We start from the raw sequence: 16,233 nt of genomic DNA on the forward strand, positions 1-16,233 counted from the left end.
GGCGGGGAGGGGGGGTCGCTCTGCCTCAGTTTCTCTCTCTCCACCCGCGCAGGGAGCAGCAGCCGCCGGTGAAGCAGCGTCATGTCCTCGCCGGCCTCCACACCGAGCCGCCGCGGCAGCAAGCGCGGGCGGGGCAGCAACCCGCCGACTCGTAAGTGCAGTTTTTCCCCGCCGGGTGGAGGTGCGTCGGGATTAGGTCGGGGGCAGCTGACTACGGCCGCAGCCCTGCAAACTCCACTAGGAGATGAGCGTCCGGCCGGGAAGGCCTCGGCAGGCCAAGCAATGCCCGGAGTGGGGAATGTGGGCAGCCCCCCCCGCTCTCTGTTTGGTGCTTAGCAAGGGTATGTGCACCGTGCAGAGAACATAACGGCCATACTGGGTCAGACCAAGGTCCATGGAGCCCAGTGTCCTCTCTTGATAGTGGCCAATGCCATGTGCCCCAGAGGGAATGAACAGAACAGGTAATCATCACGTGATCCATCCCCTGTCACCCATTCCTAGCCTCTGGCAAACAGAGGCTAGGGACACCATCCCTGCCCATCCTAGTTAGTAGATATCTATGGACCTATCCTCCATGAACTTACCTAGTTCTTTTTTGAACCCTGTTATGGTCTTGGCCTTCACAACATCCTCTGACAATGAGATCCATGGGTTGACTGTGCAGTTGTGTGAAAAAATACTTCCTTTTGTTTGTTTTAAACCAGCTGCCTGTTAATTTCATTTTGTGACCCTTAGTTCTTGTGTTATGAGAAGGAGTAAATAACACTTCCTTATTTACTTTCGCCATACCAGTCCTGATTTTATAGACCTCAATCATATCCCCCCTCAGTCGTCTCTTTTCCAAGTTGAAAAGTCCCAGTCTTATTAATCTCCCCTCATGGAAGCCGTTCTATACCCTTAATAATTTTTTTTGCCCTTTTCTGTACCTTTTCCAATTCCGATATATCTTTTTTGAGATTGGGTGACCACATCTGCACGCAGTATTCAAGATGTGGGCGTACCATGGATTTATATAGCGGCAATATATTTTGTCGTCTTATCTATCCTTTTCCTAATGAATCGCAACATTTTATTAGGTTTTTTGACTGTCCCTGCACATTGAGTGGATGTTTTCAGAGAACTATCCTCAATGACTCCAAGATCTCTTTCTTGAGTGGTAACAGCTAATTTAGACCCCATCATTTTATATATATAGTTGGAATTATGTTTTCCAGTGTGCATTACTTTGCATTTATCAACATTGACTCTCATCTGCCATTTTGTTGCCCAGTCACCCAATTTTGTGAGATCCTTTTGTAGCTCTTCACAGTCTGCTTGGGATTTAACTATCTTGAGTAGTTTTGTATCATCTGTAAACGTTGCCACCACACTGTTTAGCCCTTTTTTCCAGATCATTTATGACTGTACAGTACTGGTGTGGCATAGCTGCGCTGCTGTAACCCTGGCCCGTAGCATAGGCACCATCTGTGCTGAGGGAACTCTACTCCCCAAGTGACCGTAGCTGCCCACCTGTGAGCATCTACACCCAGGGTTGGATCTTCCTAGCCACACTCAGGAGTGTGGCTTTTTCACATCCCTGACAGTCTAGGCCTAAGCAGCTGATGCACAAGAACAGATGGAGTCTAACTTACTTTCACCCATGTTTCCTCTGCAGGGCTAACACCGAGGGAAGAACAATAAAAGCAGCTTTTTGTCATTAAAGCACAGCCATGAGCAATGTAGTTGTACCAGTATAGGTCTGTAGTGTAGACCTGGCCTAAAACTCTCCTCTTGATTACTGCAACAGCGTTTTCTCTGGCCTTAACAAATCAAATCTTGCCCTGCTTAGGCCAGTTCAGAATGTTGCCAAAAATATTTTCCTAGTATGTTGTTTTGAGCAGATCGCCCCTCTCTTTCCGTCTCTTCACTGGCTCCCCCTTCTCAGTTGCATTGAGCATAAGCTACTTGGTCTTCACTTTCAAGGTCTGTCATGGCTTATCCCCACCTTACCCATCAACTCTTATTAACTATTGAGAAAGTCTACTTTCTTTTCTAGTTGGACCCTTCTATTGTCCATTTGTTAAATTTTCAAATAAGTATCTTTGTGCTTTTTCCCAAGCTGCCCCTTACATGCTCCTCCCTTACAGGAGGAGTTCCCTATAAATATCTATAAAGCTACCTTATTACTCTTCTCTAAAGCTCTTCTTAAGGCTCTCTTTTTACAACGGCTAGGCTGCGGGTGTGCTGAGGCCACTGTCTGTCATACTGACCAATACTGTGACCCTGTTTGTTTGTATGTCCCTGTTTGTATCCATCTGTTGTCTCTTGTCTTCTACTTGGATGGTAAGCTTTTTGGGAAAGCTCTTTTTATTCTGTTAGTAAGTTCTGTACAATGTTCGGATTTTGGTTCAGGAGTAAGGTTTGTAGGCATTAGGATGTAACAGAGGTTAAAATCCCCAGTAAAATTTCATATACTTTTTTAGTAGTAATATGTTTAGCATGTTATCCTGTTCCCAAAAGTGTTTTTTAACTTGTATTTATAAAATAATTACAAATTAGTTCGATAAAAAGGGATAATAGCTTGATAAGGCTTTTTCAAAGTAATTGGTTTGCTTTACTGTGTGAAATTTTGAAAAATATTGTTGGAATTAAGGAACTTGTAGTGTGCATGAGAGAAATATCCTGTAGGGGGATGCATTGGGGTATCCCTACCCTTTGGGAGTTTTTGAGTAGCTGCAATATAGAGAGTATTTTTGAAGGTAATTTGAGCCATGAAAATGTCATCCAGTGTAGGAATGGTGTAGCAGTGAAATCACAGCTCTGTCCCTTTGGGCACTCTTAAATATAACTTTTTTTATCTTATTCTCAATATTCAGAGATTTCTTCAGCATTTTCTTGATCCATTGGCTAAAGAGGAAGAGAATGTTGGCTTGGATCTTAATGAACCACTCTATATGCATCGACTTGAGGAAGTAATACTGTAATACAGCTAAAACTAACTTGTTTTTCAGACTTAAATGCTGGTGATTTAATGTGGTGTTTTTAAACATCTTGCAGATGAATATGGTTGGGGAACCATTTCTAAACGTAAACTGTGACCATCTGAGATCTTTCGACACAAATCTATACAGACAGCTGATCTGCTATCCACAGGTAACAGCAGGCCTTTTTTAAAGGATTTCTTCCAGTTGAGTTCAGTTTTTTTTTTAATTGCATTACTTAAGCATAAATTAGTATGTAATTGTTTAAGATTATTGCTCAACGAGGGAGCAGTATTTATAGCTACACACCCCAGTGCTTAAGCACTTCTCTAAATATCTAGAAAGATAGTATAACATTTGTGTATACAAACTTCTGCATAAAATATATTTTATTACATAAAGGTCTTAAAGTATTTACCAGATGCTTCATAGCCAGAGACAGATACCAAAGAGCTCAGGGAGGAAGTAGTTGCTGCTCTCCAAAGGCAAATTCCCATGAGAAGCTCAGAAGGCTTCCTCATTCCACTCACCAAATTTGTTGACAAGCTATATTGTTCTGGAATTCCTCCCAGTTTGTAGTCCATGGATCCTGCTCAGTGCTCCAGCTTATTTCTCTCTGCCATGTAGGTGTGTGGAGGAAGCAGACAGCTTTAAAAGACAATAAGCTCAAGGCTGAATCCCAGAATGACAAAGTAGTGGTCACTGGATCTTTATCAGTCTTTCTGTGCCTGTCTTAAATCTGTTATATACCTAGCTACAACTGCAACCATGGGGCTGCCTTTGCAATTCTTTTCCTTGCCTTTCTTTTGAGTCCCTCCTCTGCCTGCGAATAGCTCCAGAGTCTGATTCTGCTGTTGCTCATAGTTTTGCTATTACTAGTCAAGAAGACTCAATTTAATCATGGTTTTTTACATAAAAGTGCATTCTTGTTGGTTGTTATAACCTTAATGCATATTCTTCACAAAGGCATAGAAGAAAGATGTACAAGATAGATGTAGGTTTCATTTTTAGAAGGTACACACTATACATTTTTAAACACTGATTTATTTTGAAAACTTTTCAGATTAGTTTTAAGGTTGTATCAGAAAATGAATGATTGTTTGGTTATTTCATTTACCAAAGGTAATTGAAGCAGATAGTTCACCACCCAATGACTTCATAAATATCTCCAATTCAACAGGTTAATCATTAATATTTGGAGGATTTTCTTGCCATGGTATATTAGAAGGAGAACATCACTAGACAGACATTTAAATTGTTTTATTTAACTAAAACAACAACGTTAAGTATTCTGGATTTTTTTTCTTCAACAGCAAACATACAATATTTTAACAAAACAAGCATATGTCCCTTGCTTCTCACATTTATCTCCAGACTTCTTCTCTTTGTCCAGATCTATTCTGCCCCCAGCAATCTTCTATTCATTGAACTTTTTGAAACTTTGCACTTTTAGAGAGCAGTAAGGGATTGACTCTGTGTACACAAATTTGCAGAGGGACAATAGAGTTGAAGTCTGTTGTTTCTCACCTGTATATATTATTTATTTATTTAAAAATATTTTTGCTGTTAACAAGCATGTTATCTCGGTAGACACAAATCCACAGTTTGAGAACTGCAAAACTAAGCATCTCTGATGGTATCTTCTAGACTGAGCACTGTCCCATTGGGTAGATAGAAAGATTAACCTAAATAATTTATACAGAAGCCCGGGGAACCCCATAAAATTGGGTCCCTAATCCATGAATTATTGGAACTCATTTACAAAACTTTTCTTAAACATTACATGAATATATCATCCATATTCCATAACAAGATATCTTTGAGCTATAATGTATCTTCATTAAAACGATCTTTTTCCTCAAAAAGCATTTTATCAAAAAAGTTGGAATTTATTTATTTTATTTAATCATTTATTTTTATCCACCCTGGTCTGGAATAGTGTCTGTTGAATATTAACTGAGTACATCATAATTGGTGACTGAAAACTGTGAAGCAGAAATACTGTCTGATTTATATAGTGATACCTTAGTTTTGGTGTAAAATACCTTTAGAGTTCTGAATATTTTCCCCTTTCTAAAATCAACAATAGTGTAAGTACAGCTGCCAATAGGTACTGTCTTTGTAGACAGAAAGGCATATATATTTTTGCCATGTTTGTATTATACAATTTCTAAAAATGAATGATTACATCTCTTAACCTATACTTCAAAGGGAAACAAGCATCTTTATCATGGAACAGCTTCTGAAAAGCTCACATGTACTTAGTTTTTAGTTCTTGAACAGATGAGGAAGCATGCTGAAATTATTTCAATTAATGCAATTTAAATTGGGTTGAGGCTTTATGAAACTAATTTAAAAACTGCTTTTGAAACTTTAGGTTAGAATTTATAATGAATTAACTATAAGTGCTTTCTTTAATGTCACTAGTCTAATTTAAATTTTACAAAATTGCTATAGACCAAACACTGAAAATTATGATCCTGATACTGCAGTTGCCTAACCAGGTACCTAACTTTGCTCATGTGAACAGTCCGATGTACTTAAATAGTACTACTCATGTTTAAATTTACGTGTTTGTTTGCAGTATCAGACTAAAAGAGTTTTTAATAAACTTTTCTCTTACTAGCATAAAATCATTGCTGCTTCAAAACAAGATTGCTTCATTGTTGATACTAAAAAGTTGTTTAGACTTTCAGTGCACCAACACAATTGTCAACTTCTTGTATGTGCAAGCCAAAATCGAGCAGGCTAAAGTTAGGCTCTAAGGGCAGGATTTTCCAATGCACTTTAGGTCATGATCCTGTAAAAACTTAAGGCCACAACTTTACTACAATGAGTGGCCCATCTGAAATCATGAGACATGTTAGTAAAGGTAAACACATGCTTAAGTGTTTGCAGGATCAGGGCCTCAATGACAAAAGCACAAGTAACATTGACATCAGGAGAAGCATAGCCTGGTCAAAGCATTTCAACTTTTGGAAAGCTTTCTAGAGAATTGCTGCTCCGTGATGTGGCTAATTCCGTAGGACCAATCTGAAAATCGAAGTGAAAAATAAAAATGTAGATAAATCCCTTAAACCTTCAGCGTTTGAGCTAAGCTTATTTTTGATTTCGTATCTGAATTGTAATTCTGTGGGGGGGGTTTTTTAGGTATCTACAGAGCAGTTCCTGTTCGAGTTAATCCAAGAGTGAGCAATGTAAAATCAGTCTATTAAAACCCACATTGATGTCATTCGTTACCGTAAAACCGATTCAAAACGTTTGCATGGTGTTGATGAAGAAACTGAGCAGAAAATGTTTGCAGAGGAACGTGTGGAAATGCTGAAAGAGCTCTCCAGAAAACCAGACATTTATGAAAGACTTTCTTTGGCTCTGGCTCCAAGCATTTATGAACATGAAGATATCAAAAAGGTAAACAAAATTTTACAAGTCTACCGGAACACCTGACTAGATAGTATAAATGCACATCTCCATTTAAAATATACACTTTTTTTTGGAAATGATACTCTATATGGAGTCTTTCAAATACAGAAAAATAAGAGGCCTTTGTGTATTTGAAATTGGGTTTGGTACATCCTGAATAAAATTTGAGTTTTATTTACAGTAAGTTTCAGTTATCAGAGGGCCTCGGGAATCAGAAAACTTTAGATAATGCAACAGGGGTTTCAGGTAATAGGAAAGGAAGCCTTTACCTTCACTCTCCTCTTCTACTGGCTGGCTTTAAGGAAACTGGCCAGCCAGTAATTCTGCTTTCTTTGGCCATCTCTCTACTCTGCAACAGGATCCAGATAACTGAGAAATGCAATCACAACTAACAAACCTTGGGAAACATTATAGACCGTCCACTGAGTGGGGCTCTAAATCTTTGATTATTATAGTGGGGCAGTAACACCACTATGGTTCAGGTTGAGAGTAGCTTACTGTTTAAAAGCTTACTGGTTTGTATGTGCACTCGTGCCCTGGGGTAGCCAAAGAAATGCTTGTGTAGGTAGCCTATTATCGGCTGCCCCAAATAAGTCCATCTATTTTTCAGTATTGTTGTAGATAATTGTGCCCATTCAAGGATTTCTTCATTTTACTTTGAATATTCTACACAGGCACCTGCATGGAAAGCTATTCAGTTTGCTTTGGATGGACTTATGTTTCAAGTTCTCTGCTCTAAGCATCCTTCTGTCTGGGATGTTACTTCTAAAATTATTTGTGTTTTTGCTAATAATATAACATATTTGGCATTGATCTCAGCTAGAGTCTGGTACACGCTGCCCCTTTGGGGAAACAATATTTTAAATTATTCAGGGTAAATATTGAATCTATAATGTGGTTTGAGCCCATGCTGGCAAGCCAGAGAAAAGTCATTTGTGTATGTGCTGCAGGAATGGAGCTGTTACAATCCAGACTGTTCTGCAGCTGCCGCTATTGGTCTGCTTCCCGACTGGGTCCCTCGCCTGCATCTGCAGCTGATTGGTCCATCCCCTTGCATCCCCTCCTGCCCCCAAGCCCCCACTGTCCTCGTTTTGGGAACTTGAAATATGGTAAGTTACTGGCACAAACTTGGTGTGCTGGGTCATGTGCCTTGCTGAGTCATGAGGCATTCAGTGCCTAGGTGCTGCCTGAAGGGATCTCAGGAGGGGTCCCTAGAAGAGCTGATTCTCCTTAATGGGCCATCAAGCAGGCTGGCTAGCCTTGATGTAAATCTGTCTAGGGGGTGTTACCCAGAAACACAACAGGTTTGAGATACAAACACACAGCTAAGTTTCATAACTTCATATACAATGATGATACATGCATACAAACAGGATAATCATACTTAGCAGACTATAACTTTTTCAGTGATACCTTACATGACACATGTACAAGATTTAGCAGAATTGCGCAACAGGGGTCAGACATGGTCACCTTTCTTTTATACAGCAGCACACCAACTGTAGAGCCTTTGTTGATAAGAGATCCAGAAAGAACCTAGCTCAGTGTTTAAATTCCAAATTGACTTTGCAGAGCTGGTGGTTTAATTTAAAAAGTAATCTAAGCAGATTTGACCTGGAAAATCTTTGACGCTTCAAAGATAGAACTCCACGACCCCTTTTAGTGATACTTGACAGAAAACAGTACTCCAGCTTTACATGTGTTCTGTTAATGATTTCAAACAATTTTCATTTTAACATTTCAGTTCACTCAGTCAGAGATTGGCTCATGTAATTATCAAGAACTTTAGTGTCTGATTTGGAAAAATTCTTATTTTTATAGGGCATTCTGCTTCAGCTGTTTGGGGGATCAAGAAAAGATTTCAGTCATACCGGAAGAGGCAATTTTCGTGCTGAGATAAACCTTCTTCTGTGTGGTGATCCTGGCACTAGTAAATCACAGCTGCTTCAATATGTCTGTAACCTGGTTCCTTGAGGCCAGTACACATCTGTGAAGGGCTCTAGTGCAGTAGGCTTCACTGCGTATGTAATGAAGGACCAGAGACAAGGCAGCTGGTTCTGCAGACAGGTGCTCTGGTTCTCCGTGATAATGGCATTTGCTGCATTGACGAATTTGATAAAATGAATGAAAGCACAAGATCAGTACTGCATGAAGTAATGGAACAACAGACTCTTTCTACTGCCTAGGTAAGACCCTAGTTAATATCTGTTGGATGATTAATAGGGCTGTCAAACGATTAAAAAGATTATGGCCAAAGCATGAGGGAGCATACGAATGTTTAGCATATCTGGCATATCAATGCTGGCTACAAAAGTGCCCTGCAACTGCTTGTTCTCACTTTCTGGTGACAATGTAAATAAGAAGAGGGCAGCATTATCTCCCGTAAATGTAAACAAACTTGTTTGTCTTAGCAATTGGCTGAACAAGAAGTAGGACTGAGTGGACTTGTAGGCGCTGAAGTTTTACATTGTTTTGTTTTTGAGTGCAGTTATGTAACAAAAAAAAATCTACGTTTGTAAGTTGCACTTTCACGACAAAGAGATTGCACTACAGTACTTGTATGAGGTGATTTGAAAAATACTACCTTTTGTTTATCATTTTTACAGTGCAAATATTTGTAATCAAAAATAATGTACACTTTGATTTGAGTTACAACACAGAATACACTGTATATGAAAATGTAGAAATATATCCAAAACATTAAATAAATTTTAATTGGCATTCTGTTGTTTAACAGTACAATTAAAACTGGGATTAATCACAATTAATTTTTTGAGTTAATCACATGAGTTAACTGTGATTAATTGAGAGCCCTAATGAGGAAATAAGATAATTCATAGATTCATAGATACTAAGGTCAGAAGGGACCATTATGATCATCTAGTCCGACCTCCTGCACAACGCAGGCCACAGAATCTCACCCACCCGCTCCTGCAAAAAACCTCTCACCTATGTCTGAGCTACTGAAGTCCTCAAATCGTGGTTTAAAGACTTCAAGGAGCAGAGTATCCTCCAGCAAGTGACCCGTGCCCCATGCTACAGAGGAAGGCGAAAAACCTCCAGGGCCTCTTCCAGTCTGCCCTGGAGGAAAATTCCTTCCCGACCCCAAATATGGCAGTCAGCTAAATCCTGAGCATATGGGCAAGATTCACCAGCCAGATACTACAGAAAATTCTTTCCTGGATAACTCAAATCCCACCCCATCTAACATCCCATCACAGGCCATTAGGCCTATTTACCATGAATATTTAAAGATCAATTAATTACCAAAATCAAGTACGTAATGATTAAACTACAGCCATGTCAGAACATAATCGGGATCAAGCATGAGGCAGAATGGTTGAACAACCCTTAATATAAAACTCCAGTGCTGTTAGTGTCAAAAACAAGAACCCAATTCTGCAAAATTTTACTCATGCCAAGTAAATTGTTAGCAAACAATCCTGCTGAAGTTAGTAGAACTACTTGTATAAGGCTTACTCAGGCCTTGTCTACACAACCAAGTTTTGTCGCCAAAAACTGCCTTTTGGCGACAAAACAGCAAGAGCGTACACACTACAATGGGACTTTTGTTACAAAAAACACCCAGTTTTGGCGACAAAAATCTTTCGCCCCTTCGAGAGACTTTTTTGTCTTTTCTCCTCCATTTATTGTTGACAAAGAGCCAGTGTAGACACGGCTGATTGCTTTGTCACAGAACTGGCTTCTGCCAGTATCCCACAATGCCTGCCCTGATTGCTCTGCTCAGTGTTTTGTTCTCTGCTGCCCTGCAAGACCATCCCACACCTGCAAGACCATGCAGTCCCACCAGTCTGTGCCCGTTTGCCAGGCCCAGTATCAACCAGCCTCACTGCCACCACGATGCCCCAACTGCCACACCCTGTGCCCCCAGGAACACCTGTGTCCACGTCCCCCCCCACAATTGTCCTCACGCCACCATCCGCCAGCCAGGCTCCACACACACTGCAGTACAATTGGAAAGGTAATGTAGGAACTAGAGAGAAGACTGTTGACAGAAATACAACCTCAAAGTTGAGTAAGAGTATAGATGTTGGAGCTGTATTTCAGTGACAACATTCAGCATGTTGCAGACTCAGCATATATGGCTGCACACTGCATGTAATACCCCTTCCAGATAACCTTGTTCCATTTTGTACCCAAGCTTTTGTAATGAGGTTGTTTCTCTTGATCTAGAGAACCCTTTTTATAAAGCATTTTTGGTGAACCCAGCAAGAGTTAATTCTTTATAAAGTCTTTCTTGTTAGAAGAAGCAAGTCTTGGGGCTCTTAACATAGCTGCTGGAATCTTCCTTCCGCTAGGAAAGGTTGTTTGCTCTCAAATGTGTTTCCTTTTGACAGGCTGGAATTATTTGCCAACTGAATGCTCGCACCTCTGTCCTAGCAGCTGCTAACCCTATAGAGTCGCAGTGGAATCCAAAGAAAACTACTATTGAAAACATCCAACTTCCTCATACGTTGTTATCCAGGTATTACAATTAGACTTATGTTTCCATGATGCATGCTTGGTTGGTTTTTTACAAAACCACTCTCTCTGTCTCCCTATTTTGTGTGTGTGTATATGTAATATAAAAAGTGTGTGTGTGCAGGAACATGTTGATTGGGGGTGACATTTGCAATGTAGAAAGCAAAAGCTTTTTCCAAATTTACTTTAAAAGTAATGTTGTTAACTAATACTCTAGCAGAGGACTGTAAATGGCTGACCAGTTTCTAGCATATAGTGCTTGGTATTGAATAATGGGATTCGGCAGTGTCTCTAAGGTTTTGTTGTGTCCATTGTTCTGTTTGCTTCAAGATTTTGTATCACTGCACTGGCATTTTCAAATCTCGAGTATTTTACATTTAGTTCTAAGGACATGTATCTACTCTGGAGGTGGAGTGTAATTTCCAGCTCAAGTAGATATACCTGCTGTAATGGTCATCAAGCCACAGTGCTAAAAATAGAAGTGTAGCCACATCAGTGCAAGCAGTGGGACAGGATAGGTGCTCCAGGCATGATCCCATCTGAAACTCTTCAGTGCGTACACAGGCAGCTAGCCACTTCTGCCAGGGCAGCAACACTTCCTTTTTTTAATCGCACTAACTCAGAGCTAACCTGGGTATGTCTACCCAAGCTGGAAGTTACACCTCAGCTCCAGTGTAGACATACCTGAGTTGCCTTTTCTTCCTGTCAAGCTGTATTAGTAGCTGGAGTAAGTGTTTCATGAACAATGATAGAGGCATCACATCTTCAGAAGAGCATAAAAATGAGTCTTTCAGCCATTGCATACTTTACAAATTAGGAAGCCAAATATAATAGTATACAAGTGTATGGTTTGTATTCTTATGTCAAGTGTCACCCTATTTTCTGTTTTTTATAGGCCTGAGCTTATTGATGATAAATTAAGATTTTTAACCTCTCAAAATATGTACCATACCTCATACCATGAGGCACCTAGAACTCTTAGGCAGTGTAGAAAATAAGTAACTATGGATGATTGAGTGTCTAATTCCATTAATTTAATAAATTACAGGTAGTTGTCATCTTTTGAAATCTGACTAAAAATATGCCTATCGCATCCTTCTCAGAATACAGTTGCACCCAGAAATTATTCAATACATTAAGTAGACAGACTTCAAATACATGTAAATACATTCCCCTTCAAGATCAAACTGTAAGCATATGTAGACTCCATCACCTCATCAGGCAGAAGCTTGAATAAATGAAGTTTACGCTATGCGTGGAAGGTCCCAGCCTTCAGACATTCTTAGGCGAATGATGGGAGAAAATTCCATAGTTGGAAGCCCTCTGAAAACATTCTGCCTTCAAATACTCAGCTCTGTAGACTGAAAGCAAAATCACATTTTTTTTTTCCTCCTTTTTTACATCTTGAGAGTATCCGGTACTCATGATGTAACGAATAAAATTTCAGATTTTAGATTTCACACAGCTTCCACTTGCTTGATCAAAATCATGAAACCAAGTAGTGTAAATGGTGGAAAAAGTTTATGCACTAAGTATTGAATCTTTATTCCATGCAGATTTGATCTGATCTTTCTAATGTTGGACCTGCGTGATGAAGCATATGACAGACGTCTTGCTCACCACTTGGTTGCGCTGTTCTACCAAAGTGAAGAGCTGGTGGAAGAAGAGTACATGGACATAGCAGTATTGAGGGATTACATTGCGTATGCTCGTAGCTATGTTAACCCTAGACTAAGTGAAGAAGCAACTCAGGCCCTTATTGAGGTAAAAAGTTGTGGATGTGAAATTTAAAGTACGTGATTTAAAAAGAAGGGGGGGGGGGAAGTCTTCCTGGGGGATAAGATGTACCAGAACTGTATAAACCATTTCCTTTATTAGGCTCTTGAAATCTTTTTAAAATCTATATTCTGTATTGACTATTCTCCTTCCTTTTTAATCCTGCATAGAAGTCATTCTGTGCAAACCAGTCTGTCCCTGAGCAGGTTTCCCATACTCTTACAGAACTGTCACATAATTTCAGTAGAACTTGAACTTTCTCATGCTTTTTTATAGATATACCTGTACAGATAGTAGTGATAGGCTTTAGCATTCCACATATTCTTCTGTGCTTTGAGACCAGATTTAACATTAATAACTGTCTCAGTTTCATGGTAACTGCAACTGTATTTCCCCCTCCATGATTCACTCTGGAAATACCCAGTCAAGTCTCCAGCCATCACCTGTCTCTGTATAGGGACCCTTCTGACGGGGGATATTAAGGCTGCACAGCTCCCTGCCATCCACTGTGATATCCCCAGCAAGCGTGCATTGCTTTCTCAGAGGACAATAATAGTGATTTTTACCTGTCACCGCACAGCTCTTCCAAATAAACATTTATCCACAGGGCAAAAGCATTATAGAGAAAACAGAAACAATAAACAGATTTAAATTCACACTAAAGGTCACTAATTTTCCAAATGGGGAGGCTGATGGGCCCACCTCCCTTCCACCTTTCCGCAAAGAGGTGGGGCCTCCCCTTGGGCAGCGAGTTATGTCCATTTGCTGAATCAAAACGAAGGCCATGAGTCATGTTCATCCTTTTACACCAAAGCCCTTCCTTTGTTTCCTGGATAACACAGCCTGACCCAGTCTATGCAAACCACCACGAAGAGTGGAACTTCTCTGGAAGAGTTTAACATTCATCAATTTAATACAATGATCCCCAAAGATACTGTGTAGGGTGCAGGAATAATCTGCCTGGTTTATTATAGCCTTGTACAGGATCAAGCACAAGGAGAAACCTACTAGCTGTGGTAGATGTCAGTCATGGCAAGGGAAATAGTGAAGATGTATATGGCATTTATATTTAAGGGGATACACAATATTTGGAATTTTTTTTCCAGGCTGATAATCCTCTGAAGGATGAAGTCTGGATACATCCTACATAGTACATCTGTGAATTACTCATACATAAAACATTCCCCCCTTCCTTCTCCTTCAGGCTTATGTGGACGTGAGAAAGATTGGCAGTGGTAGAGGAATGGTTTCTGTGTATCCCAGACAGCTTGAGTCTTTGATCCGTCTGGCAGAAGCTCATGCTAAAGTACGTTTTTCCAACTAAGTTGAAACAATTGATGTTGAAGCAGCAAAACGACTCCATCAGGAAGCTCTGAAACAGTCTGCTACTGATCCAAGAACTGACATTGTGGACATATCCATTCTCACTACAGGTTTGTGCTCACATAAGGATAAATTAGTATCTAATGGGTCTGGCTTGAGAAAACTATATGCTATTTCAGTTTGGTGATGTTATCTTCAGTGATTGGTTTGTGGATTTGTAAATGCTTCAGATTGGATATTGAGCAATCCAGGTAATAAATGTCAAACCTGGATGTAATGTCAAGGTCAGTATATTCATTTTACAATGAAATCCGATTTTTAATTGAAAAACTTTACTTGAAATCTGCAAAACTTTCCCCAAACATGGCTAATACCTGAAGTGAACAGTTGATACAGCAGCCTATATTGTTAGCCCTCTTTCAGCTACAAAGAATTCAGTTTCTAATGTTGACATTCTCATATTTAAAGCAGAAATGACAGTCAACATTATATCCTTTGTAAATTCTCTGTACTTTTTTCCAAGGGATAAGTGCCACAGCCCGTAAACGTAAGGAGGAGCTGGCTCAAGCTTTGAAGAAGCTCATCCAGTCAAAGGATAAAACACCAGCTCTAAAATACCAACAGCTTTTTGATGATCTTCGTGCACAGTCTGACGCAGTACGTTTCTGCTTTCTTTGTATACTACTTTGATTTTTTTTAAAAACTTTTCCGTCTCCTGGGGGATCTTCTGTGTACTCAGCAGCGTCCTCAGTACCGATTATAGTTGTATCTCAGTTGACTAGAAAAACTAAATGGAAATCTCGAGTAACAGTGGAGAGGTTATTTTACCTCTGTATTTGGCACTCGTGTAACTGCTGCTGGAATACTTGTCCAGTTCTGGTGCCCACAGTTCAAGAAGGATGTTGATAAATTAAAGGGGGTTCAGAGAAGACCCCTGAGAATGATTAAAGGGTTTGAAAACATGCCTTAAAGTGATACTCAAAGCTCAGTCTATGTAGCTTAACAAAGAGAAAGTTAAGGGTAAGTTGATTGTAGTCTAAGTATCTACCTGGGGAATAAATACTAAGTATGGGCTCTTCAATCTAGCAGAGAAAGATATAATATGATCTAATGGAAGTTGGACAATTTTTAAATCAAGGTTGGATGTTTTTCTAAAAGATACACTCTAGAAATTGTATGTATGTGTTTGTTATACAGGTAATCAGTGTTTACAGTAGAGCCTTCTGGCCTTGGAATCTATTTACTTGTTGTCCACCTGACACATCAATAGGTATAAGATGAGCCTGCTAGTCAGTTGGTCATTAGGTGTTCCTGATTAACTAGCTTAATTCTGGTTTCAGTTAGTGTTTCCTTCATAGACATAAGTTCCACCTGTGGAATAGAAGAGATCTTGATTACTTACATGCTTGTCCTGCTAACAAAAATAAGCTGATTATTCTTGTCAGCTATAGGTGTCTATTCTGGTTTGCACATCAACAAAATCATAAGCCATGATCGCAGAATCTCTTATTATCATTGAGGATGCACAAGCCAGAAAGAACCCACTTTAACTGTTGCATTCCAGGATGAATTTCACAGCTTAAAAAGACAAAACTTTTACCTAAAACCTGGCAAACTTGTCATGGAAGTTGGTGAGACAAGCAGAATCCCATGATTTTTCTTTGGGGCTTTGTAACATAGCCTTTGTATATGTTCTCAAACTTTTCTCTTTTCTTTAAGGCTGTCACTAAAGAAATGTTTGAAGAAGCACTTCGTGCCTTGGCTGATGATGACTTCTTGACTGTTACTGGAAAGACTGTTAGCATTTCATTACAGCAAACTTAACAGCAGAGTGTTACTGTTTTTTCCGTGTATTTCCCTTGAGACCTGTATCACGTTTAAGAATATTATTCTCTGTGGCAAAATTCATGATGATGACCTGTTGGTGAACACCACTGTTGGCACTGTAAACAACTAGATTCTCTGAAGGACTGCAAAAAGGTTAAATTAAACACCGCTATATTTGTTTCAATAAAATGGGTTACTAACATTTCATGTATTTTCAATAAAGTGCTTGGTAAAACAAGCTCACAATTTTTATGCATTTTAAAGCCCAAATGTCAAAATTCATCTAGAACTACTGCTTTTTGATATAAATGCATCTTTAAATCAGTGCAGATTATGCTGTAGTATTTTTACTACAGAGAGATTAGTGCTTGTGACTTTTGGAAATTAAAATCCACTGGTTTTATTAATAGCTTATTTGCCTTTCTGTGCATTTCAAAAAGTG

General features: G+C 39.4%; 1 pseudogene; it reads left to right on the forward strand.

Annotated features, from left to right (window-relative positions):
- Positions 1 to 81: 81 nt before the first annotated feature.
- LOC125631058 (DNA replication licensing factor mcm4-B-like) lies at positions 82 to 16,029 on the forward strand (annotated as a pseudogene).
- The last annotated feature ends 204 nt before the right edge of the window (positions 16,030 to 16,233 follow it).

The sequence above is a fragment of the Caretta caretta genome, chromosome 2 (genome assembly GCF_965140235.1).
Source record: "Caretta caretta isolate rCarCar2 chromosome 2, rCarCar1.hap1, whole genome shotgun sequence".
Taxonomy (NCBI): domain Eukaryota; kingdom Metazoa; phylum Chordata; order Testudines; family Cheloniidae; genus Caretta; species Caretta caretta.